The following is a 27,513-nucleotide window of genomic DNA, read 5'->3' as shown; positions in this document are numbered from 1 at the left end:
TAAATAGAATGTTCATATATTTTTTTATAGATTCTAATGTTCAAAAACCGCGATAAAAATATTTAGAAATTCCATGGAATTAATTTTTTTTTACAATACTAAATTTCATAATAGAAAGAAGAAAACGTTTCATAATGAGAGTAAACATAAAGTTGTGTATAAATTAAAATAAGAAAAATAATAAATATCGTGCTGTTTGTCTGTTGTGATGAATATAATTGTGTTTCCATTTTGCCATAATTTTATTGAAATATATTCTCTTCAGATCTGTGAAAGTAATCTTAACCTTTAACTGCTAAATTTTCACACTCTCAGTACCATCCGTATGAGATACCGCTATACATAATATGTGGTATCACCCATATTTTTTTTCTAAAGTTAAGACTTCCCTATTTGTTTTGTTCTTTCTTTATTAATTAAATTAATTGTATTAATTAAATTAATTAAAACCAAAAGGCTAAAAGAAACATTTTAAACAATCAAAGTAAATGGATGAATTCTATATATGTATACTTTCTTATTTTTCTCGATTTTTTACACAATTGTTACAAATTTTTTCAGCATGATTCAAACAAATTGGTTTCTCGCATTCTCGACAAACAAAAAATGTCTTCCGCTTCAATTTGTAGGGGCATAAGAAACAGGTCTTTTTAGTCTGCAGTCACTCATCGTTTGGATCTTTTTCTTGGGTATCTTCTACTACTTGCAGTAGACATTCCATACGGCTTCTAAGCTCTTTTGGTAATCTAAAGTATTCATTATATCGGTGTTGCATGAATTGGTTCGTAATTCTTATAGCTTTGATATGAAAATTTACGCGTTGATTGAGCACATATTCATCATTTGTAGGAAAACAGCCATGGGCCATCTGTGAAATCCTCCTACAAGAAGAATAATTTTTGCATTTCTCATCTAAACTATCTACACCTCCCTTGGACATATTGTAATCGGCAATCATTTCTGGATTTCTGGTCATCTTTTGAAGGATGGTGCATTGAAGAAATTAGCAATACAACCTTATTTTTCTTAGGAACATGGGAAATCAGAGTAATGTTTATTTGAATTCGTATAATTTACTACCGAATTCTTTCTTATTGTCTGGCAAAAAACAGGCAGGAATCATCGGCTTGCTCTTTTTCAATGTACCTAAAAATGTTAGTCTTCTGTTGTGTAATTCTGTCACAAGTTGTAAACTGCTAAACCAATTATCTACCGTCAAGTTTCTGTTAATCTTTTCTATGGGATTCACTAACCTTACCACAGACTGAGTGGGAACTTGCAATTTTTTTCTTTTGCTGATAAACCATAATTGTCCGTACCTTTTCCACAATAAATGTGAGCATTATACAAATAATTCCTGGCATCTGTAAGGCACATCATCTTTATGCCATATTTTGCAGGCTTTTATGGCATGCTCTATCCGTGTCATTATCAAATCTCAATGCGACTAATAAAGTTACAAACCTTCTTCTTGACATTGTACACCTAAATACATCTCTTTCAGTGCCATCAGTAACAAACAAACCCTTTAAGCCCTCTCTTCCTGCCTTAAAAATTTCTGTGTATGTAAGCAACCCCAAAAAAGCTCTCAGCAATAACTACATCTGTCAATGGTGAATGGTCTTGGTTCTTGTACTTTGTAGAGGGCTTGCGGGTAACCTCTTCACTAAATTATGACTTCTTGTTCTAGAATTAGCTGGAGGCGGTTGTTTTGACCATTCTGTAGTGGAATTCTCAAGCCAGTAAAAAAATCTTGTCTTCTTAGATTTTCTTTAAGTTCATTATTTACTTCTTCATGTTCTTCTTCATTTCCGTATTACTCCGATTCTGTGTCAAGCTCACTTTCAGAGACGTAACTTTTATCATCATCGCTTATAAAATTATTGTTTTCTTCTAGTTGATTCCTCAAATTTTGAATCATACGGATACATCGACAATAGCCTTACCCTTTGTGACATATTTATAAAAGAAAAATCCCAAAAAAAACGAGAAATAAAACAAATCGCTCTTAACTTACACGTGTTATTCCACTGACCGCTAGCGCGCTACTAAGGTAGCGGTTAAAGGATAAAAATATGATATATATCAAGTGACAAATGAGGAAGGCTCAATATTATGCTACAAAAATATGTATTTGAGTAAAAATCATCCATTATCAACGACCAATATTCAATTCTACAACCACAATATAAGCCTTTTGGAATGTGATGTCCGATTTGACAAATCAGAATAAATTACATGAAATTATCCATAACAGAAACAATGATGTCTGTTTGAAAGACTTGTAATTATATTTATTATCATAATTAAACAATTTTTTTATATTTTAGAGAGATTTTTTTTGTCCAAGTTAATTTTAAAGAATTTGGAAATATTATATCTTGACAAAATTTTATTCTTATTCCTATTTCCATTCCCTAGACATGAAAAAGTTGTTTTTTTTCTATATCTCATACTGATCTTGGAATATTCTCAATTTTTTCCTTCAACATGTCGTTTAAGACAAAAATATGTCGTTATTTTTGTATTGAATAAGATAATTTATGTATTTGGTCTCAAAACAAGCACAACATATATGTCTTCCGTTTGGATTCCTTCCAAACAACCATTATGATAAATCATCGTTCCAGATTTTCGATGAAAATTGGGGTCAATGCGAAAATCGATCCAATTCTCTATATAAAGGATTTCAGTATGACATCACAGTTATCGTCAATATCCAATATATAATGTTATTTTTCTTTTTATGTTATGTTTTGAATTATAAAATGCATTCAGAGGAAATAATTTTCATTAAAAAATTCTTTCATATTTAACAGAAGAGTGGATTGATGTATTGTATTAGAAAATAAAACAGATTTTAAATAACATGGGAATGAAATAAATCTATCTACACGATATATATAAGGGCTCTTTTAGAAGTCACAAAATGCCTAATGATTATTTGAAAATTATTTTTCGATTCTCATTAAATTTTTGAAAAGAACTTTCATATACAAAAATCGATGTCATTCAAATTCCTTTAAATCATTTTCATTGACTATATTTTTTACTATTTGCCATTCCCGAATAGGGCGACTTGACTTTCTGTGTTTCCTTTATTGTCCAATGGATTTGGAAAATTAAAAAAAAGTATATTATTTTTCAACGAAACTCAATTTTACAAGAATAATTTCGAATTGATAGGATTAGTATTAACAAACTTAGAAAGTTTAGAAGTCTGGAAATAGTTTATACCGCCCAAGATCTATTCCAAATAGGTACTACGTCATCAGCGCCGATTGTGTAGGAGATTGCCTATTCGACAAAATTTTCTTCAGACAAATTGCAATGACTAGCTATTTTGCCACAAAAAACGATTTTAACACATTAATGGAGCAAATACAAGAAGATTTTATATGCACTGAACTTTTTAATTTTGACATACCAGGTGTTGAAGTTTAAATAAACATATTACATTTAATTTAGAGGAAATTTGACTTCGATTTTATTGGACTAATGGTTTCAAGTGAAAAACTGATTTTCAAATAGTTAAAATGAGAAAGGAAAATATTATTATTTTCTAAAAGTTTCAGTACCCTTAGATTTTTTGATTTAATCTATTGAATGCCTGATAACTAGCAAAAGGTGTCAACTAACTCATATAAAAATTGCAGTTTTTATATAAAAAATATGTTTTACTACAACTTGACACTTTCGTCATAAATATCAGACCGATTTTTATTTACTTGAAAAATACTCTAGGGGTCAAATTTGCTCCATGCGAAATGTTAATTTTGAAAATATGATATTTTGATAAAGATTAAAAGAATTCTAAGCGTCAAATTTCCATCTGTCTTTGAAATATTATAAAAAAACTATTTTCAAATAAGAAGAAACCTAAAATCCAGAACATTTAGAAGCATTGGTTGTTCGTCCCTCAAAAGGAGAAAACAACTACTTTCCGAAGAATGTCATTGACATCTGCTGGAATCTGCATCCCTCATGGCTCCCAATTACAAGGATAATTGCCATCCATTTTGTTCTTCCAATTAAAAGCTGTCGATTTATATAAAAATTTTGCAATTCCGCGATCACGGATCCTTTGAAATTGCCGGCTCCCGGACTAATAGTTTTATTTTTCACTGTGAAGAGAACACCACAAATAAAACATGTCTGATCCCACCAAAAATATAATACGTACTAAAAAATACTCGACTGTTGCTCTAGATAGAAAAAAAAAAGAAATAATCTCGAGTTTTTTTCTATCTCCACCGGCTTCTGTTCAGCTCCGAAAAATAAAAACAGATCGACTACCTGGAGAGCCCTAAACTGGTTTGAGATTTCATTCGCAACTGTACATTATTATTATTCTATTTTTTTTTAAATTGTCACTAACTATTCATATTTTGAGAAAACAAAGTTTAGACTTTGTTTTTTAACATAATGAACAAAACTTTTAATATTTAAGTTTGTAGGTACCCATGTACCCGGTTGCTAAAAGGCGTCGGTAAAGTTGGTTACTCATCTGATAGACGTCGAAAGACAAAATTGATGATCAAATACTGTGTAATATAGTCCATCAAGAACCATCCCACCTCTTAGGAGTTCAAAGCCTTCAGCATCTTATACCATTGCAGTGCACGTCGAAAGAGTTGTTAATAATTGGTATTATTTGTAATATCAGTTGTCAATAAATCTGTTTCGATAAACATTATGGCTTTCTCAAAAATCTCATATTCCCAAAACTAATAAATCTAAACTAAATATTACTTTGCAAATTAATAACTGTAGAATCTGATCAATTTCATAGCAAAACTTTTCAACTAACTTTTCAGATTTTCAAGAAAATTATAAATCTTCGAATAAAAATTGTAAAGTATAACGCTATTTTCCGAAAGATCTCACTGAAAGTTTGCTTTAACTATAAGAATCGAGCATCATACAACGTCAGCTACACTCAAATCTTTCTAAAAGCTACTTAAAAGCACTAAATTCTCGTCGAATCGACTTAGACGTCGAACGACAAAATTGATAATCAAATACTGTGTAATATAGTCGCTAAAAGATTTTGCTCGTATACAAGGAAATTGCATTTTGTTCTCGACAGTTCTCTTACTTGGTTTATCATGTGAATTTATTCGGGATTTCAAGAGAACATAATTTTTTATTGTGTTTGAATATAAGGGTATAAAAGAATCTTTATCAGAAAAAAGTCATATATAGTATATCAAGGTGATATGGTGAAGTGCTATGTTTCCTTGTTTTATGCTCAGATATTAGGCTACGAATATCGATCGTTTATGATCTGTTTAGCGAGCTCCTGCTAGAAATCAGCCTCGTGTCAAAAATTGTAAGTTACTGATAGAAAATTATTTTACATGTTCTGAATCCTCTATGTCATAATTATTCGGTTCATCATGTTTCTTTGGACTCCCATGAGCTATTATGCTAGAATCAGCATGACTTAATGTCTAATGACTGATGGGAACTTAGAGTACACTATTTTATACTTGCTCTTACTCAAAAAACTTCAAATTTTCTTAGGTTCCCCTCAAATCATTGTCCCGATATAAAGCAGAGGCGTATTGTGAAGCCCAAAATATGACAATTGTGAGCAATTGATTTCTGTACCAAGTTGCATACCTAAGAAGTTCAAGTAGGGCTCAAAATATCAAAAAAAAAATAATTTTTCTACAACTCTTCAATTTAAAAATACCGAATTTGGTATACTGTATGATACTATCAAGGGTTTTGAGTAATAGTGAATGAGAAGCGATCACACACTTCTGGGTAGTTACTTAGGGGTGACCTAATCTCAACATTCTATAAAACTTTTTTGTTTGACAATTGATTTGAGAAAATTTATTTCTAATCGGGTGGTTCCTCATGGAGAAAGACGGATTCAAGGAACAGGAAAGTTTCATAGTGTTAATCGGTAAGGCCCTGTTCAAATAATGAATGAATGATGCGTGATGAAGAACTTATTTTGGTTACCATCGACGTTCAACTAGGAGTTTATCTAGACAACATCGCAACGGCATCGCTTCGCTCATATATCCACTGCTAAATACTCCGATCTTCCGTTAAAGAGAGAGTGAGGTTTGTTAGTTTTTTGTGGTTGGGATTAGGATGGTTTACATTTGAAGGTAAGAATTCATTATTTTTAGTCCTGATATAGGATTTACTCCTCTACAGCAATGGAATTATCGCGGATAGTTGAGTGATATGTACTGCAATAGGCTGGAAAAGAATAAAAAGCGAACAATGAGAACAAATAGTGAAAAATAAAAAAGGAGAAACGCCCTATATAGAAAATAAAAACGGCTCTCCTCAATTTTCGGTGTTTTCTTTTGTTTTTTGTGTTTTTCTCTGCTGTCTTTTTGTTTATTTAGTATTTTTTTCGTATTTCTTATATTTTTCGTGTATTTCCATAATTTTTTTATGCATTTTTATCATTTTTTTGTATGTTTTCATCATTTTTTTGGGTATTTTTATCATTTTTTTTGTGTATTTAGCGAGAAGATAGGTAGGTGGGTCCGATTTTCGGCTAATGTACAAATTCGCCAGGCTACGGAACGATCCTCCTACAAGTAATTGATCATTTATATACCCGTTCTGAACATCTGCTATTCTATAGAAACATGGTGAATCAAAATTTTCGAAAATAAATAGGTTTTGAAGAGTATATCCGTTATTAAAGGCACTAGTGGGTAGATTCTCTCCATGCTATGTTACCAGATAGTTTTCCTATACTTAGGGAAACCGTGAACTTGGCAACTTCGTATATAAACTATATGAAAGTGAATATCTTTGAAGTATTCTCTTTATATCTGGCCTCTCTGGACTCCGTTACGACAATTCAAAGTTAAAGGTACGAGTTGAATACGGAGGATTTATCGAAATAACGTATTAGTTTGGCCGTGAGGATTTATCGTTTAATAATTTGGGGAAATATTCTAAAATTTATTTTTCTCTTACAGGTTACAGAAAATTCCAGTTGCATACACTCAACTACAAGAAACAAGTGAGTTGTTTGCTTTCTTTCTCAATTTTGAGTTCTGGAGAATGATTTACATACATATGAACTGTGAAGCTAGAAAAAAATGCTTTTAAAGTTAGTTGGTTATATAAAAAAGAGTGGAAAAAAGTTTGTGATAACGCGGTTCTTTTTTTAATAATGCTATCCCAAAATGAAAGTCAAATCTCAAATATTTAAAATATTCATTTGATGTTTTTCATCACTACGAAATAAATCGATTGCTCTAGCTGTAACCAGATATTCCATCTTATGTGAGGAGTTTGACCAGTAAACCTCAAACTGACAATGTGATTGAGTTAAAAGGCTTGAAATATATAAAGTAGAGCTTATGAGCATATGGTTTCTTGGGTATGGAATCATGGTTAGAATTTATCATATCATAAATTAAAATTTTCATTTTCATTTGGTAAAGATTTGCTTAAAAACCCCTTGCAACTGATTGTGAAGTTGAAGCAGTGCATTTAGTATATACAAATTGATATATATTTAAAAACAAATAATCTAAGGCTCTTGAATTAGTTCATGATCATTGTTTTGTCATGAGTAGTTTTGGGTTATTCTTCATACAGGCTAATAAGATGGAAAAATTCATCAATTATTTATGGGCATTACAAAATATCAGCTTAAGTTGTATAAGCTGTCCTAACAAAAGTGCATCGATATAGGTGATTATTTTGAACATAAGTAAAATTATTTTCTCAACAAGATTTGTAGTTTCCTTGTGTCTCAAAACGTATAGCATTGACGACTATGTACCTAACCTCTTAGTTGAATAGTAATTTTCGAAATAAATATTCTTCCCTACCCCAGAATCTTATGCAATATTGGAAAAAGTTTGCATAAATGATTGTTTATTTATATAAAAACTTGTGATTAGACCAGGACGGTAAAAAACATTAAAAATAGTCACAAACAATTAATAATTTGGTGATTTTATTCTATCTTATCTTGTTCCAAATATCGACAGCTTCGGTTTCTGCACCAGAATATTCGACCAGATTCGTTGAAGTATTTTCTGGCATCATCGTATTTGCACATCCATCGTACTAATATACAAAATTCCTCTAAAATATATATTGAGAATATCAGAAAGGATTTAAAAATGATTTAATCTACATAAGATCCTCAGTGGATTGAAAATTTACGAGTGCTTTAAGCTGGGAGATATTGTAGAGCCAAATCTAGTAGCCTTTAGGACTTTTTGGAAACTACGATCGGGTTAATCCCCGATAAATGATCTGAATGTTTGGAAAATAATTGGGTCATAGTTATTTGTTATGATCCTTTTTCCACTGATAGACCGGTGGGTAAATGCGATCAGATGAAGGGTTTTCACATTTGTCTATGGTTTTTTGAACTTCAAAAGTTATTTATTATCCTGAAATGGCTACTTACTATTAATTTTCGTGAATAGCGTCATTGATAGGTAACTGAGGTTTGTTATTTTCATATTCATTTCATTCCTTTTCATTCATTATGTTTTTCTTCTGTATATTGAAATTTTATATTATTTGTATCTTTATTTAGTCGGTTATATTTTTATTCTGTAGTTTTTACAAGGTTTTTCCCACAAATTATAACAATTTTTTGACAATAAAGTATTTCTCTGTCCTTTATTTTTTCTATTTGTTTTGACTTATTATTCAATTACTATTGGTTCAATTTCTCTAACAGAACAGTAACATTGAATTAATTAAATTCAATGAAGAGATGTTTTAAGAGAGAAACTATTTGCGACTGGATCAAGTAAATTAGAGCGACATTTCAGTCGAAAGTTTTTATTACTTGCACATTCAACATAATTAATCCAAGATAGACGCAATAAAATTTAGAGTTCAAAGCATGAAAAGATATAGTTAAGGAAATACCCGAAGTCCGCTTAATGAACTTGACAAAGTGGTTTTTGGTGCATTGTCACATATATGAAGACAGTTGCCTTTTTTGTAATAAGGTTTGTTATATGATTTCCAAATCTTTGAAACTATTACCATAGGAAAATCATCTCAATCTGCATACTTTGTGCAACAAATCATTCATCTTAGAATCAATCTGAAATTTCCTTTTATTTACAAACACCCAAATTGAAGAATATATATATATATATATATATATATATATATATATATATATATATATATATATACTATGGCTGCTAATTAAGTTTTTAGATAGATTTGAACACGCGTTTGAACAATTTCTTGGAGGATTCGCATTCATTACGTATGTAAATTGCAAGGTTGTTGGGAAACAGTAATAAATAGAAAGGTTTTCATATTTTTTACAGGTGAGAGAGATAAACTCTATCCAGCCTGAATAATTAATACGTAATAACTAGTAAATAATCACAAAATGTGAATTTTCACAATAATCGGCAGAAATTGCAGATTTGAATATATATTTTAATTCAAAACAACTTCACTTCAAACATTTTGGCCCAAAATTCAAATTTTTTGACAAACCTCATATACTTCTTATAAAAATTGATATCTGACGATTGTATTCCAACTTTTGGATCATGCAGAACTTCTTATCAAGAATAATATTTTTGTATAAAAAGTTCAAGAAAAATTGATGAGAGAATTGAAGTGAAATGAGAGAAGAAAGGAAAGTTTCGAGTTTCAGTCCACCTTGTATAAGAAAAAATATATTGCATCATAATACGAAACTCTGTTGGATTGATAGACATTTTTTATTGTAATCTAGAGAGTGTTTTTCATGTGAACGTATCCATACCTCTTGAATGACTCTGTATAACATAAAAGAATCTCTTATCAGAAGCTACAAAAATTTTGAGTAACCTATATATGATACAAAGGTCTTCATTTGAAAAATCGTATGTTTAGTTTTAGCGAAATTATGCAGCAATCTGTATAGTTTGAGTTAATTTCAAAATATAGACCTTGAAGATTAATTTGATTCAATAACATTGGTACTTGTTTTCATTATTATATTATTCGATGATATTCTAATTTGTTCCGTAGCCCTGTATTTACATAAAGGTGCTTGTAAAATAATAATATTTTCGTCTATTTTCCACCTACTCAGATATTAGATATTTAAAAATTTGTCACAAAACATGAACTCTTCAACTCAACTTCGTCGCTTTTTTATTTTAGTTTTTTTTTCCATTTAATTAGCATTGAAAAAATTTTTTCGTTAAATTTTTTTTAAAAAATAAAAACATATCGTCGGTACCATACCAAAATCGCGATTTCAAGTTCGATGGTTTCCCGTAGTACTAAAAATAAGGCTACCTATTGGTAAAATGATTAATCTATTAGATGGTTATAAGCCAATTATATATTTACGAATATGATATTTAACAGTTTATACAGTTAAACAAATAAAGAAATTTCCCAAACGTTATAATGTAAACGAGTGAAAATGACAGTTTCGTTAAATTTCATAAAGGAACACATAATGTCATTCCCAGCTGTGGAATCACATTACTGTAGGAAATCCAGTCAGTTCAGATACTTAGATGCAGATCTAAATATTACATCTATGTAAAACTTATATAAGTGTCAAGCTGAAAATAATATGAAACCTTATTGTTTTTAGAACTTAACATTAACATTTCACCGACCTAAAAAAGATCTTTATAAGACATGTGTTAAATTCGATGAAAGTAACCAAAATGAACAGGTAGAGAATAGAGTCTCTCGTAATACTCATTTGCAGCTGGGCGGTTTTTTTACGTGCACAAGCTTGGTGTTTATAATTTGACTATAAATAATTTGGGGAACGCAAAAGTCAATTGTTACAAAATTGGGACAAAACTGAGGGAAAGAGGGGTAGTATTGAAATTTCTACATCCATTTTCAAATTCATTTTTGACCATCCTGAAGTAACCATGATGTCTGACAGTTGCGGAAGGCAGAGCAAAATTTTAACTTTTCTTGCATGTGTCTGTATGCGTTACAAGTACACTCTCATTTAGAAATTATTGATCATGTTTATTTTGAGTCAGGCCATTCGCAAATGGAGTGTGACTCGGTCCACTCTAAGATTGAAGCTAAAGCAAAAAATATACCAGTATACGTACCCTCTGACTGGGACCAATTAATCAGATTAGCCCATACAAAAACCAAACCTTACGATGCGACTAGGCTCCAGCATGATGATTTCTTGAATTCTAATCTTTATAAAGACAAATTTGTTCCATAAACCACCGAGAAAAAGAAAAACCCAAAAAGTTTCAATTTTTGTATGTGGTATCAATAACAGAAATCTGAACTGAATGAAATTTTTGTCAAAAGTAATTTTCATGACATTGATTTCGATGTTTTTATCCGAAAACGAAAACGAGGGAAAAATTCTTTACGTCCAATTATTGAGCCCTTCTGAACCTTTTATGCCATAAGATGGTCAGATTTGTAGGCCAAGAGCCGGATTTTTTTTGTAAAAACGTACGGTAACAGGTAGTTTTTTTTTGAATGTGTTCAGGGGTGTCCTCTGAATGTAAATCCAAGTGGGTTTCATGGGGGGCTTCGCTTCGGCCGCTATCTTAAAAAACACGTTTTATTAAATATCTCGCAAACCGTGCATCGTACGACGAAAATTGTGGAGAACATTATTGTATATAATAATATTTGCCATCTTTTTTATTTGAAACTTTTTTCTGTGTAAAGCATAGATTTTTAATTATAGCGCTCCAAATTTTTTTTTAAAATGATTTTTGCTAAATATTTAGTTACGCTACATCGAAAGAATTGTTATGGTTATTTTTAATATTATCATTATTAATTAACGTTATGCTTGTATTATGCTATTTTATATTGAACAGTATTATTTTATATTGTATATTATAATAGAATTTAATATTGAAAATGATTCCTTTTTTAATAGAAGAATATGAAGGTTGGCATTAAATATTAATTTTCTATTTTTTTTCAATTTAACGTGAATCTGAGTTTTTCGAAAATCGCTAAACTGTTTCAACTGTCTAAAATTGTTGTCGAAATCACTAAAAGAAAAAGAATTTTACGAATGTTACTTCAAAAAAACGGACTCTGACATTTGTTATAATATAAAAAGTTTAGAGCGCTATAATTAAAAACATATGCATTATACAAAAAAAGTTTTAAATAAAAAAGATGGCAAATATTATTATCCACAATAATGATTTTCACAATTTTTGTCATACGATGCGCGGTTCCCGAGATATTTAATAAAACGTGTTTTTCAAGATGGCGGCTGAGGTGAAGCCCCCTTCCATGACGCCCACTTGGATTTACATTCAGGGGACACCTCTGAACATATTTAAAAAAAATACCTGTTCCCGTACGTTTTCTTCAGAACCTACTTTTTTGGTTGGGCATTGTATATCGGAGGTGAACAGAAAAAGATTTATTGTAACTATGCAATCAAGGGCTGGTTCCAAGGGCAAATAGGTCTTTTTATGAGCAGCTTCCCAGTTCCAAATCAGTCTGCGATTCTCTGGCAGAATCAGATAATACCGAAATTGAACAGCGAATTTATTTTTTATGTATTATGAGTTTTCGATGAATCGTTTGTAAAATTAAACTAAATCACAAACCTGATTATTTACTTTCCATTATTTATATTATATTTTTAAGAATGTATTGCCTTATCTTGTGTTCAATAAAAGTTTTTCTTAGTAAAAAAAGTTTTTTCTTTATATATTTTCATCCATTATTATCAATTTCTATAGGAATTCATTACAAACTATCGAATATTCCCTAAAATTTCATATTAGATACTTTTAATTCATTGACTTTCGACCAAAAATGTCCATTTTGGTAAAGTAGAGAATATTTTTAAACAATTATTTATAATTTTACCTAACCTAACCAAACGCGTCAGGTGGGAAAAAATATATTCAATGTTTTGGCTCTCCTGAAAAGTTCCAATTTTTACATTCGTAATTTTAGCATGGTGCCGACGATATGTGAAAATCTATGATTTATTTAATTATGTAGCGCTTTGCATATTAACAAAGAGCAAACCGGCCAAATTCCTCTAAATTAATTTCTCATTTGTTTGGAGATCTAACTCGATGAAATCAACTTTGTTTTCATAAAATTCCACATCCCGTAAATCCACAAGAATTAAACAAATCTATGCGTACCTTCTCATCTTCCGAACTGAAACGTAAAATCCTCCTCTGAGGCATACCCAAGAAAACCCATGTATATTATTCGATTCCGTCGAAAGCGTATTGAACGCTACTTTCACCCCTTGTTCTCCCATGAGACGTTGAAGAGGAATAGTTAAACAACCCTTTTTACATTTTAAAGCGTTCAGAGCCGTACTATATGATCAATTCACGTTTTTGGCAAGATCAAAGTAGAATGTGAATATGATGAGTAATTCATTCAAAAGTATATGATTTGAATAGATCAACTAGATTTTTATAGAAAAAAAAGTCATCACAATGATTTTTTTCTTTTATTCACTAATAATCAATGATGACTAGTAATTACCCACAAATTAGGCGAGTTCCAGAATCTAAAACTATCATACAATAGCGACGATATTGAAAAGTTCAACTATCTGAGAACTTAGTTATCAGACTTGAAGATCAGGTGCCCAAGAGAAAAAGCAAGGAGCTCATTCATGAAATTCAAAAAGGTTTTTACTCTGACTTTGGCCTTAACCTCTGAATAAGATACACAAAACATTACGTTTGGTCCGTGCTGGAGAGTCAGTAACACCAACGAAGAAATTCTGAGGAGAATAGGAAGAGAACGTGAATCGCTTAGCACGATTAAATGTAGAGAAAGAACATACCTGGGACATGGGATGAAGAGCAAGAGGTCTATATGCTTCAACTCTTGATAGGAGTAAATATGAAGGAAAGAAGGAGATCGGGCGATGAGAGAATGTAGTGGCTCCACAATATCAAAGATTGAAGAAGATAAGAAGCCGAGGAGAATCAATTCATACCACTAGAGACAGGATAAGATGGTCAGAAATGATGGCCAACATTCATTAATGGATAGCGCAAGAAAAAGAAGAATCAATGAGGAGGGAATTAAAACGAACTGATATTTTGCGGAAACTGTAAATCCAATTTGTGTAGGAAGAAAGAGATTGTTATTTTCAAATTCACCAAGTGACATCACTTGGAGTATGTTGTAGACTGGTTGACTAGTTTCGAAGAAAAAACTTGTTTTAGATATAAACAATTGTGTTTTTCTATTCTGATACTCATTCTTATATTCTTACGTTTGATTTGTGGTATCTTTTAGTTTATTTGCACAAATTAAACTTTTATTTTTTCCAAGTGTCCGAATCCGTCTCTATATACGAAATTAGCTACCTAAGTTTTGAGATATGGCAACACTGATTATATTCCTAATGGTGAACGTACTCAAAACGTGTTGTCATACAGATTTTGGAAACATTCACCTTTGTCAATAAATGGAATTAAATCTCGAACATTTTATATTTTACGATGTTCGACCTGGATTAAGCCATCAGCAGGATACTGATCAACTCTCTTCGACTTTTGGTGATGAAGTACCATCTCGAGTCATAGTGCTTCATTGATTTTCCGAATTGAATCGTGGTCACACCTCGCTACCGGATGAATTTCGTAAAAGTCATCTAAAATCGGCTGTTGTGCCAGAAAACATCGATGCTGTGCGTAAACTGATATTGCAAAATCAACGTGTGACATGTGAGATTGAGGCACACTTGGACATTAACCCAAAACCAAACTGAAAAATCAGCGAAACCAATCACAGAAGACGAATCATTCTCCAGAACAACAATACGAGCTGTCACCAATCAGTTCAAATAAAAATGTTTTTGAACAATCAAAACATTGAATTGATGGGTCATCCGCCACACAGTTCTGTTTTGGTACTTATTGATTCCTTCTTGTTCCGGCAGATCAAAATAAATTGCGAGATCAACGTTTTTCTACACCCTAACAAGCGGATAGAGCGTTCAAATCACTTTTTTGGAATGAAAAGAATACTTCGATAAATTTGTTTTTATTTGTCTGTTTTAAAACTTGAGAGGCAACCCTGGTTCGAGCCTGAAATAATAGTTGTTAAGTTTTCAATACCCATCCGAATTCACCACTTCGAACAGCAGACATTTTTTGAAACAACTGCTGAAGGGAGGTAGAAGAGATTATGTCCACTATTAGTACATGAATCTACTGTTGTTTTCACAATTTTTTCAAATATATCCAATATATTTATTTAGAAAATTGTCCGAAGATACCTCAATTTAATTAGTTAATTAAGTATCTAAGTAAAACCTTGAACTGGATACGTACTATAATCAGACTGAAATGCAGACCGCTACAGGAATCCTTTTGTGAGTCCCCTGGTAATGTCGCATTTACACCTTCAAGGTCGGATATTTCTTCAACGGTGTTCTCTTAGAGTCTGTAAAAGCTGGGAGGGAAGGAAGGAATGCTATTTTAGAATTAATTGAAGTCTGAATCTTTTATTGAGGAGAAGTCGACAATACTCTTCAATTTCACGTGAAATTTAAATAGAATAAGATTGACCATGGCATGCGATTATAAATAATTAAACAATGTAAGCAAGATCCAGGTTAGAAAAAAAGATAATGGAAAACCAAAAATACAAAATGGAAATGTAGTTATAGTGGAAAATTCAATTGTTAACTCTATTCTCAATGACAAGGCATCTCAAACGAGAGATGCTTGTTAAGTTTTGAGATATGGCAACACTGATGTGAATATTTCAAATAGATCATAAAGTTTGACATAAAATGAACGCATTCAGAACGTCTTGTCAAACGAGTACTACTCAAGTTATTTATAGATTTTTGAGACATTCATCTGGGTCAAAAGATGAAATGGATCTCACTGGTTTTCCGAATTCTTTCGCGGCCACAGGATTAATTTTGAGAATATTGTCCAGAATTGGCTGCACACCGTCGAAATGAGGCATATTTGCGTTTTATTCGTATACATTTGTTTGCGTTGGATACCGTATAATTTGACGATCGCTCAAAAACAAGCTCATGTCGATTGGTGCAAATAAATGCTGAAAAATTCGTGATCCTTCAAAAGACGTCTATAAAATCATAACAGGCGACAAATCATGGATCTATGCATATGAAACCGAAACTAAACAATCACAGACTGTATGGGTTTTTCAAGACAAATTGCTTCGAAGCAAATGGTCACCTGTTTTTTTCGAAATAACTGGATATATTATCACCGTTCCATTAGACCAACCTAGAATAGTCAATTCTGAATGATACACCAGCATTCGTTTGCCAGAAGTATTCGAAAAAATGGAGGAAAACAATCGCCAAAGACAAATTATTCTCCACTACGACAATGCAAGGTCAATTCAAACAATAACGTTTTTGAACAGCAAAATATCGAATTGATGAGACATCTGCCGTAAAGTCCTGGTTTGGTACCCATTTATTCCTTTTTATTCCCGTAGATCAAAAATAAATTACGGGGTAACTTTTTTACTACTCCTGAAGAAGCGATTGATGCGTTCAAATTACATGTTTTGGAGGTACCTCAATATCCATGTGAAAAAATCTTCGATAATTGGTTCAAACTTGATCGAGAATATTTTGGAAAACTGTAAAGCCATATCCAATTATAAATCTTTGTTTTCATGTGATAAATTCAAAACTTATGTAGCAACCCTCGTGAACGTTCTCACATTCCTGAGTAAATTCTGTTCAAATTCTTTCAAAAAATCTTTCTGATCTTCGATACAGAAATGCTTTTTGAGCCTGTACGTGTCGTAAATTGACTATCTATTTTAGAATTCCACCCTTCAATTTGAAATAAACATTGTAATCAGTACATTCATCAAATATTAATGAAAGTCTGCGAAACATGACATTTACTAGTTCGTTTCATCAAACGCCTTTATGCCTCGACTTCCATTTTCTTCGACATACATTAGGAACTTTGGATACATAAACATGAAACTCTGTATTTTCTGGATAATTATGATTTCGGAGTGGTTGCGAAGCTTATACGACGTAGGTTTGTTTCATGTGACCTAGAAACTCATTGGAACGAAAAAAAAGTGGTTTTGTTAGTATGTTAGTTGAAATTAATGTTTATAATTCATTTTTGATAAATGAAGCGTGAATAGTTTGTCAATGCGTTGAAATGTGAAGGAACAAATTTTTGAAACGAAATATGGACAAAACTGCTAGTTAACGATTTAATAAGCATAATTAACTCAGTTACTACAATTTAAAAGACAAAAATAGAGGAAAAGAACAAGGAGGTGGCTCAAGGTCAGAAAAATTTGTACTTATCATATTCATGAATATAAAAAAACGATTTGTTGCAATAATTGAATATAAAAACACGTGTAAGAATGATCACAATAATGAAAATGATTATAAAAATATACGAAGGTCTTTTTTTTCAATCTACGATTGCAATACATACTCCGCAATTGTTGACATTTAGGAGTCAGTCGGCGTTGTGCTACAGCCACGTAAACATGTCTACCATTATTGATGCTCCTACCAAATTGCAAAGTGTGATTCGTTTTCCACAGTCTGAAGGCCATAGTGCTGCAGAAATGCATCGTAGAATGAGTCGTGTGTATGGGGAAAACTTGACATCACATGAGTGATGGTGTCTGAGGGTGTAGAAAGTTAAAGGATGGCCGTGATGCTGTGCATGATGGAGGGGGCCAAGGACGCAAATCTGTCGTTTCAGACGACTTAGTCCAACGAGTTGACAGAATAGTTGAAGAAAACCACAGATTCGCCATTACTGCCTTGTCTACGAAATTTCCAGAAGTTTTCAAGATTTGTTTTGGACTCTATTGTTACTGAACGGTTAGGCTACAGGCAATTTTCTTTCAAGACGGTATTGAAAAGCTTGTAAACAGATATGACAAATGTTTCAATATTTATGGTGATTATGTTGAAAAGTAACCGTAAGTTTACCAATCTTTTGGTAATAAAATTATTGCTTTATATGAACTTGTCTTCTATTTATAGGCTATCGGAGGTTGAAAAAAAACGGCCCTCGTAATAACAACCGAAAAAAAAATAAATAGGGGAGTAGATATTTGACAAAAAAGTAAAAAATAACACAAAAATGAGCAGACTAATGAAACATCCAATACAGCCAAAAATAAGGATGAGTATAATGAAAATAAAGAGAAAAACAGAAATGAAACGATACAAGTAGGAACATGGAACATGACCTCATTAACAGGAACAAGTACTGCAAATGTTAATTGAGCAACGCAATATCAATATAACAGGACTGAGCGAGCCAAAAATAAACAAGGAATAGAGAAATTTGAATCATAGGAATGTACAGTTCAGTACAGAAGATACAGATTATTATCTTTTATACCGAGGTAAAAACCCTGATATGACTTAGCTATTATTTAGTATAGCTCTGTCATTTAATGTGTGCCTCTTTAGCTGCACTGCCGTTTTCATAATTAAAGGTATGCTCAATATCTTACCTTATGACAAAAATGAAAAGCTCGGGCTTTTTTTGTTGTTCAATATTTCAGATTGACATCAATTATAGATCTACATGCCTCAATGTCTTCGATATGAAGCCTCGCATAGCAGCAGCGTCGTTTACCCAAGGAAAAAATAAGCACATTGTTAGTATAAGTCGCCATGCTTAGATCAGACATCAGATACATTGGCCCTGATCTATTTCTGTCGGCCCGCTTTTTGGAATCCTGGGTATTTTTTATACTACTTTGAAGCGTCGCGGAACGTCTTCAAGATCGAGATTTGTCATGCTTTTATCTAATCGGGCAGATACCCTTCCCTGTTTGTACGTTTTACTTTTGCTCCATGCTATATAAATATTTTTAATAGCCATCCATATCCATTTCACCCTTAAGATTTTTCAATACCTTCTACTCCCTCTTCCGTTGTCTCCTATCTTGTCCCCTTATCATCGTATAAATCACATTCATCAACCCATTATTCTCCAGTTGTCGTATTTCCGTTTCTGTTACTGAATATTTTTTCACTTTGCCCCCAATGGAACTTCTGTATTTATTTTCATATCGCATTGTTTATCTTCATATTTCCGCTCTGGTTCTCCATCTCATCGCACTGATTTTGGTCCAACAGCTTCTCTTATTGTCTTCATATTCATTTCATAATTATTATTTAAATATTTTCTTCTTTTCTCTTTCAATTCATTCTTTGACTATGTTTCTTATGGTTTTGTATACCTCTTTGTTTCTATCGCTTTTATTGTCAATATAATTATTTCATGCTACTTATTGCTGCTTAACTATTTTTCTTATTTCTTCTTTTCTCCATCTAGTTGTGTTTTAGTGTTTGCGTATCATCTTTTATCCACAAGTTTCCTCAGTATCTCTTTATGTTATTTTTCTCAATGGCTTCTACGCTTGTTCTCCCTCTCGTTCTAATTTACCGAATTTTCTATTCGCTGTTTGTCGGTGTGACCATCTATTTCACATTTTTCTCTGCTTATGTATCAAAATTCCCTCATATCCCCTATTCTCTCCCTTATCCTTCTTTTATCTCTTATTCTGTTTTCATCAATATTCAGTTTATCTGGTTTCATTATGAGTTTTCTATTACCAACATAATCAATTTCTCCCAATTATTTCTTGTCCAAGAATATAAAAAAACAATCAACAATTACCTCAAAAATTACTAAACTTTTATATATTAGTTGGAAGAATTGGAGTTCTTCAATCGATTAATAAGTATGCGCGATTGTTCAACAAATCCATTGTGAAAGTTCAGTATTGAATGAGATGGGAGAGATTTGAAGAGCAAATATTTGAAAAAGCTTAGAACACAACTCCAGATTCGATCCCGATGAAGTCAACTGATGCGTATCAAGAATGTTAATCCAGGAGTTTAATAATTAAAAAGTGATGTAAAACGATCAAATATTCAGGAAATATAAATAGCTTGAAAAATATATTTTTAACGACCACGACATGTCCCGGTTAAAGTCACGGAGTAGAAATTTCTTCATGTATGTAATGTATGAAAAGCAATCCAAATAATATAAAAGAAGATACCAAATTCTTTTAAATCACTTTGACATTCACTTATCTGAAGCTGATTTGTCTTCGAAATGGAAGTTTTTTGTTGATCTTGTTCTAATTACGAATCATCACATAGATTTGACTAAAAAATGTAATCGTGGGACGTAGCGAAGTTCTTTTTCGTGGCTCGTATAACAGGTTTCTCTCTACTGGCAATTTATGTTCGAGTATATCAGTTTTCATAACTAATACAAATCGAAAAAAAAAAAATAATTAATACTCAGCTGTTTCCCCTTTGTAAAGATATGTTTCCGTCATATGTATCTTGGTTGGCAGAAGCTCACGATTATATGAAAAGAAATAGTATTTCTTTAGTTTTATTATGGTTCACAAATGTCACTGTCACAAGTGTGAATTTTGATTGATTAGAATAAGATAATAGAGGTTAATTAATGTGGTTCAAGAAATATTGCTCATTTGAGAAAGAGTTGAATAAATAAACATTAAATGTTTCTTTGTTTTTTAGGTGAGATTAGTTATGTAATATAAAACATTTTATTAATATCACTTATGTAGTGCATTTGTCAGAAAAATAAAATCTTTGTTTTTTAGAGCAACACATGTGCTCAATTAATTTGAAAATCATCTTATAAAACGACATTCGTTCACTTCTGTGAAGAAAGAAGATACCGATGGAGAAACTTCGTTTCGAACTCTCACTATTGCCTAGCAATTGCACTATTAAGTGATGGAAAATCATATATTTATTGCATAACCTTAATAGCAACAGTTGATAACAGTGTGCATGCAATATACCAGCTACAGTGCAATCAGTTCAGCAACATAAAGTAATCTTAAAAACACCTGCTTATACTAAAGTAAAGAATAGTTCATTGGAAAGGTATTAAAAAAGACGAGTTTGGATAACAGTGACAGAAGAATTGAAAAAAATTTATATAGATGAAGATGGCAACTTACAATTTTTAGAAGATATAAATTTGAAACAGACTTCAACTGCACATTAGAAGGAAACAGTTTCATTGGAGAAAATGAGAAAAATTATAACGAATACACAAGAAGGTAGACAACAAAACTTAAAACATATTATTGCAGATAAATTTGTACTGGAAAAATTCACAAGTAAGAATTCGAATGCAAATCAATGGATTGAGCACGTTTTGAGGTGACAGCAGATGAAAAGAAAATTGAAATTTTGCATCTTTTTATGGACAAATATTGTGTGGATTGGTACAGTTCTATGCTTATTAAATTTTCTTTGAATTCAGAATGGTCTAATGGAAAAACAAATTTTGTGAATCATTTATAAATAAGGGATGGAATTCAGTAACATATGCATTGTTTTTTAAGTATAGAGATTGGTCATTGTTGGATTATGCTATAAGAAAAGAAAACTTATTGCTATAAATGAAAAGCACAATGATTTTGTATTGAATAAAAATGATAGATAAAAAGATACAGTGGATTTGTTTAATGAACTGAGTAAGAATGAACATATAGTAAGCAAAAAGAGTATTTTTGATAGAAAAAAAATTAGAAATTGAATGGAAAGATTGAGGGAAAAAATCAATGTACAATTTGTCAAAAATCAAATAAAGGTATTCGTTACCACCCAGAGTATTTATGTTGGTTTTGGACAAAAAATGACAAAAAAGTTGAATAAATTTATATTAAACATGTGAACAATTCAGTTATAGAAGCAGAGTTTAATGATACGGAACAAAAAACGAATAGTGACACCATTAATAGACGTCAAACTGCTACTAAATGAAAAATTGGATATATATGGAATTTATAATTCAGGTTCCAATGTTTGCTTAATAAATTCTAGAAGAATAAGCTTTTTTTCTACGAGATAATTTTAAAACTTATATGGAGGTTCAACACTGGGGTATTGCAAATAACTGACTAGATAACTAGCATTTAAATCCTGTAAAGGTATCAGAATGGTGGGGTGCGAGGAGTGCACGTGCATAGAGCGCACAGGCAAATTAAAAAAACATTTCGTTCATCTATGGCACACTAAGTGTGTCGAATCCGGAAGGGATGGGCAAATAAACGAAATTCTGAATAATTATCTTTAAGACAAAACGAAAAACCATCAACAACATTTAAGATTTTCAAAAATGAGCAAATGTTCAATATTATATAAAATATTGAACAAAAATTTAGAGAAAAAATTATTTTCTCTAAGAATGAGTGCATTTTTGGTATTAGATTCAAAATAATTAAAAAATTGCGTATTTTGAATTTTCCACAAACAAGCCTTTTAATTTAAGAAAGGTTTGGTTAGGTTAGGTTATGTTACGAGACTATTATTAACTTAGTAAAATATTTTTGTGCTACTTTGTATTTATCTTACAAGATTTAATCTACGACCTATTGATCGCGTTTTTTTTATATATATGAAAAATTCTTCAATGGCCCAAAGCTCCACTCTCGCCAATTTGACAAAGTTCTTTTTATATTGTACGTGCAATACCGTTAGAGGTGAAACGATTAGAAAGCACCAGATTTGCATTTATATCGAAAAACTTTTCGGGACACAAACAACTACAGACGTCAGAGATTACGTAACATCCGATGCTCAATTGCCGCTATGACAGAAATAACAAGGTTATATTGGGACGGTCAATGATGTGGAAATTTCGTAACATGGTTGATTATTATGCACTAGACTGACTCTTTTTAGCGACGGCGAACTTAAGTGTTCACCGAAAGGAAGTAGATGAAACACAAAACTTTATAAGCAAAATTTTATATCGGCTTTAATATGCTAAAGTTGTTAGAAGGGTATCAAATAAAAAGATCTTGTTTACTCTTTTTATAGTTTTCGTATAATCAATTATTTGGTTTTGTTTATGGTATTTACATATATTTCAATCAGTTCACAGTGTGGAAAGTTTTACTTTTCTTGTGACGACGTACTTCCGACATTGTTCTGCCCATATCTTTGCTTCGGGGTGTAATGATGTACATATTGAAAGAAAAATTCACTTTGATATGGTTAATTTGACATCATAACACTCGTATCAATTTTAAATGAGAGCCAGCTTATAATCAGGATTAAGCAACAGCGACACCAAACTTGCAAATACTTATTTCATATGTAAGCGTTATTGCAAAAAACTGCACATAGTGACAAGTGTAAACAATTTTCAATGATAAACATTGGGGTCAAAATCCCCTAGTATTTCTACTAGTGTCTTTTATACCTTCATGTGTTGGGTCAAGCAAACACAAGAGAGATAATGTTTGCAGTGCTAGTGTACCTTCAACAATGCATTAAAATTAAGTTGTGTTTTCTGTCCAAATCATTTCCAAAATGTCCAGAAATGTATATTGTGTTGTATATTAACTTTTAAGAATTTTCAAATGGGACAAGCGATAGAAGTGAGTCAGGAAGGACGAGAGAGGAATTCGCAAAATTGTTCGTTAAAACTATTCGAGAGCTTAGTAAAGGAAGAAGAAAGATCTACAGGTTAGTGAAAGTAGATCATTTGCAAATCGATTGAGCTCGAGTTTCAACTAAAGACATGCATACTTTAATTTGCATGAAACTGGATGATTATAGTTCGGTCTATAGCTGTGATTATCGAAATCAGAACTCTCGAAAAGCTTTTGAAAAAGATTGTTAAATGAGAACAATAACACGTTCGTTGACAGTAAGACACGCTTTTGATTTGCGAGCTTTTGGGTGCTAAAAATCTGTGATATTCGCCTAGTATATTCTGAATTCGTTATTCTGCCGCCCTTGTAGATTTTATTTTAAAATTGAAAACTCATTTCGTAATTCATCTGGTATTCTGTGTAATTTTTGATTAATGATTTTATTTGATGGTTCAACTTCTCTATTTCATATTTATCTTATTTTTAGTCATATCATATTTAGTTTTTTTTTTTGTATTTCTGGAGTGCTTTTTCGTGTTTTCCTATATTAGCCAGTGAGATATTGAATAATAAACTATGTAATACTCTAAATGTGCTTCGTCATTCTCGAATTCATAACAACTGTACTGGAAAAAAACTTTCACTCTCATGTCTCAATGCCATGATAATATATTTTCTAAAAATGGAAAAAATCCCATTTTCATCGAGATTTTAAGTTTCGTAACATTAAAGGGGTTTGCTTCAAAAACCGTCTCGTCTTAAATGTTCAATGGTCTGTAATTAACGTGATTCTTTTGATTTCGTCTCAATAGGATCCATCTTTAGCGCATCACTAGCGTTTTGTCGCTGTCCGTCTGCCCATCTGTCAGTGGACGACATTTTATTTTTCATTTCCTCAACCAATTATTATGAGAATTTTCCTCTCCACAAGGATCTAATGATTTAATATATTCAAGAGAACAATGCAAATGGAAATTAGTTCGAATTGCCTTGATAAAACCACAAAACAATACCCCCGAGATTTGCTCCCAAGTATCGAGAAAAGATGTTCAGTATATTTTATAGTAAGTCCTTGTTAATTTTCTTGGAAATTCATTAGCAGAGTAAGCCTCATCTAAAAATAAGGAGTTTTGCGGAAAATCAGCAAAGCCTCTTTTCCAACTAAATGGTTCCATCATTATTAAAACCGAAATACGTCGGACTTCTTTTCTAACGACATCCCTGGAGAAATTAAACACAATTCCGTTTGCCAAGTTCAATACAAGCTCGTAAGACGTAAGAAATCCCCAACGTGAATATTTCAGAGGATTCTTTCTCGATACTTTCTATATTATTATCATTTCGCTTCTAAATTATTCAGTGAAGGTGTGTACTTGAACTTTTGTTCACAGATCTCAACAACGTATCCGTAGTTTTGTGGCTTTTTAAACTTCAAGAAATTTCATCGATTATTCACTTTCTATTACATGATAGTCCAATTCGTTTACACAGAACAAAAATAATATGGGATAAACATACTTCACTAAGTAGTTGCGGCTATTATTTGGGAGAATTATTTTATTCCAGCCTAACCTAACATAACCTAACATAACCTAACATAACCTAACATAACCTAACATAACCTAACATAACCTAACATAACCTAACATAACCTAACATAACCTAACATAACCTAACATAACCTAACATAACCTAACATAACCTAACATAACCTAACATAACCTAACATAACCTAACATAACCTAACATAACCTAACATAACCTAACATAACCTAACATAACCTAACATAACCTAACATAACCTAACATAACCTAACATAACCTAACATAACCTAACATAACCTAACATAACCTAACATAACCTAACATAACCTAACATAACCTAACATAACCTAACATAACCTAACATAACCTAACATAACCTAACATAACCTAACATAACCTAACATAACCTAACATAACCTAACATAACCTAACATAACCTAACATAACCTAACATAACCTAACATAACCTAACATAACCTAACATAACCTAACATAACCTAACATAACCTAACATAACCTAACATAACCTAACATAACCTAACATAACCTAACATAACCTAACATAACCTAACATAACCTAACATAACCTAACATAACCTAACATAACCTAACATAACCTAACATAACCTAACATAACCTAACATAACCTAACATAACCTAACATAACCTAACATAACCTAACATAACCTAACATAACCTAACATAACCTAACATAACCTAACATAACCTAACATAACCTAACATAACCTAACATAACCTAACATAACCTAACATAACCTAACATAACCTAACATAACCTAGCATAACCTAACATAACCTAACATAACCTAACATAACCTAGCATAACCTAACATAACCTAACATAACCTAACATAACCTAACATAACCTAACATAACCTAACATAACCTAACATAACCTAACATAACCTAACTCAACGTAACCTAAACAGTGGGTATAAAAGACGGATTGATGTGAGGCTATACTACACTAAAACCCTTCTTATTTGAGCAAAACCTCTCCGAATTTTTCATCCTCGGCTCACTTTAGCATTATAGAAAATATTTATTTTCCGCTCGATTTGCGTTTGCTGTGTTTACTTTGTCGTTATATGATCCCTTTAGGTTCACCTAGTTCTATCGACTATCGACTAAAATGTACCGTCCAAATTGGCACTACAGCTCGGTTGAGCCTTGGCCTGCTGGACAATTCGTCCCCAAACTTTTCTTTACGTTCCTCATAGTCCCACAGTTTTCGTGAACTGATACGGAGTCTGCCTCTCATTCTACTGCTTTATATTTTGGCATTCTGTTATGAATCTGTTTATCCTGCCCATTCTTTTAATGTGGTCAACTTTTGAGCTTCCGACAATTTTTTCTTTGTCTAGTATTTTAGGGATGTCTCTATTTCTTATTCTTAAATCTACTACGATCATTGAAACTCCTCTATATATTTTTCTGTAAATTTTTTTCTCAAATATTCTTGGTTTTTCTTAGCTTTTTTATATAATTCGCAGCCATAACTTACAATGAGTCTTATTAGAGTCCTGCATATTTTTAACTTTTTGTTTTGCAGAAAGTAACATCTCTCAAACGATTAGGCATGGATCTAATCAAATTAGCTATTGAGGTATGTTAACTTTTCTTTTTTCTCAACAATGAGTTCTAGTATCGATTTTGGAGTAGGAAGTCTAACTAGAATTCTTGGTTTTAGTTTATTTCATAATGTTCTGTCGGATTTAGATCACTGTCCACTCCTTAACCCAAAAACGACACATCTGCAATGTAATCTTGCACGATTCTGGTGGTGTGTGGCCTCGCGTTGTCATGTATAGAGGTAAATTTATCTCCAATGAATGAATATAGGGTCGGTTCATGCTCCTATAGAAATTGCACTCCGTTGCAGGAACCATCTCCATAAGCACTCCACTCTTCAAAGCAGCAATCTGCAAATTGCTTTCTTGATCTTGAGTACACTTTCCTTCTTAGATGACCACCATGATGGAGATGGAGTAAGTTTTGGACCAATCGCAGGTGATTTAGTGGTCGTGTAGTCTTCCTGCAGTATTCGTCTTACCGTCCACTGGCAAATAGTCACTCCTCGAACCTTACGGAGCTGTCATTACATTTGAATGGGATTGAGGTTATGATTTCTTAATGTTATGTTGATACAATAAAGCGGAAAAAAGTTCACAGTTTACTTTGCACGTAAGTTTATTTTTCCGAGACATTTAAATCTATTTACACCTTTGAGAATTTTCAATATTATTCTCGCGTTTTTGATTCTGTCAAATGGTCAAAGTGATTAAATGGATTAAAAATTTGTGGAAGATGCATTTAGAAAGCTGATGGATATCATTTTCACGCGTTAATTATATAATTTGATTCAATTATTGGATAAAAGCTGTAACTAACAAAGTCGGCTTCCCTAATCTAAACTCAATTTGACTAATCAGTTTAACAGCTTCTCTTTCTGTAATATGAAACATATTAATTTTATTATCCTGCGAGTTTCAGCGCTCAAAATTCATGTCAACTTCAGAACTCAATAGCAATTTACATTCTGGACAAGTATGGAAAATA

The 27,513-nt window shown here is 31.9% G+C and overlaps 1 protein-coding gene across 7 annotated transcripts in view; it reads left to right on the top strand.

Moving 5' to 3' along the window:
* Nucleotides 1-27,513, top strand: part of LOC130895714 (complexin) — a 552,249-nt gene that overhangs the window by 124,155 nt on the left and 400,581 nt on the right. For 4 of the 7 annotated variants that reach the window (XM_057803198.1, XM_057803197.1, XM_057803200.1 and 1 more), the window contains one exon: nucleotides 6,963-7,006. The exons of the other annotated variants lie outside the window; for them this stretch is intronic. The gene's annotated coding sequence lies outside the window, so the exon portion shown is untranslated. The remainder of the gene's footprint in view (nucleotides 1-6,962; nucleotides 7,007-27,513) is intronic. 7 annotated transcript variants of the gene reach the window in all.

Source organism: Diorhabda carinulata, chromosome 6 (assembly GCF_026250575.1).
Source record: "Diorhabda carinulata isolate Delta chromosome 6, icDioCari1.1, whole genome shotgun sequence".
NCBI classification, from domain to species: Eukaryota; Metazoa; Arthropoda; class Insecta; order Coleoptera; family Chrysomelidae; genus Diorhabda; species Diorhabda carinulata.
Note: the sequence above shows the minus strand (reverse complement) of the source record. Positions and strands in the feature narration are given on the sequence as shown.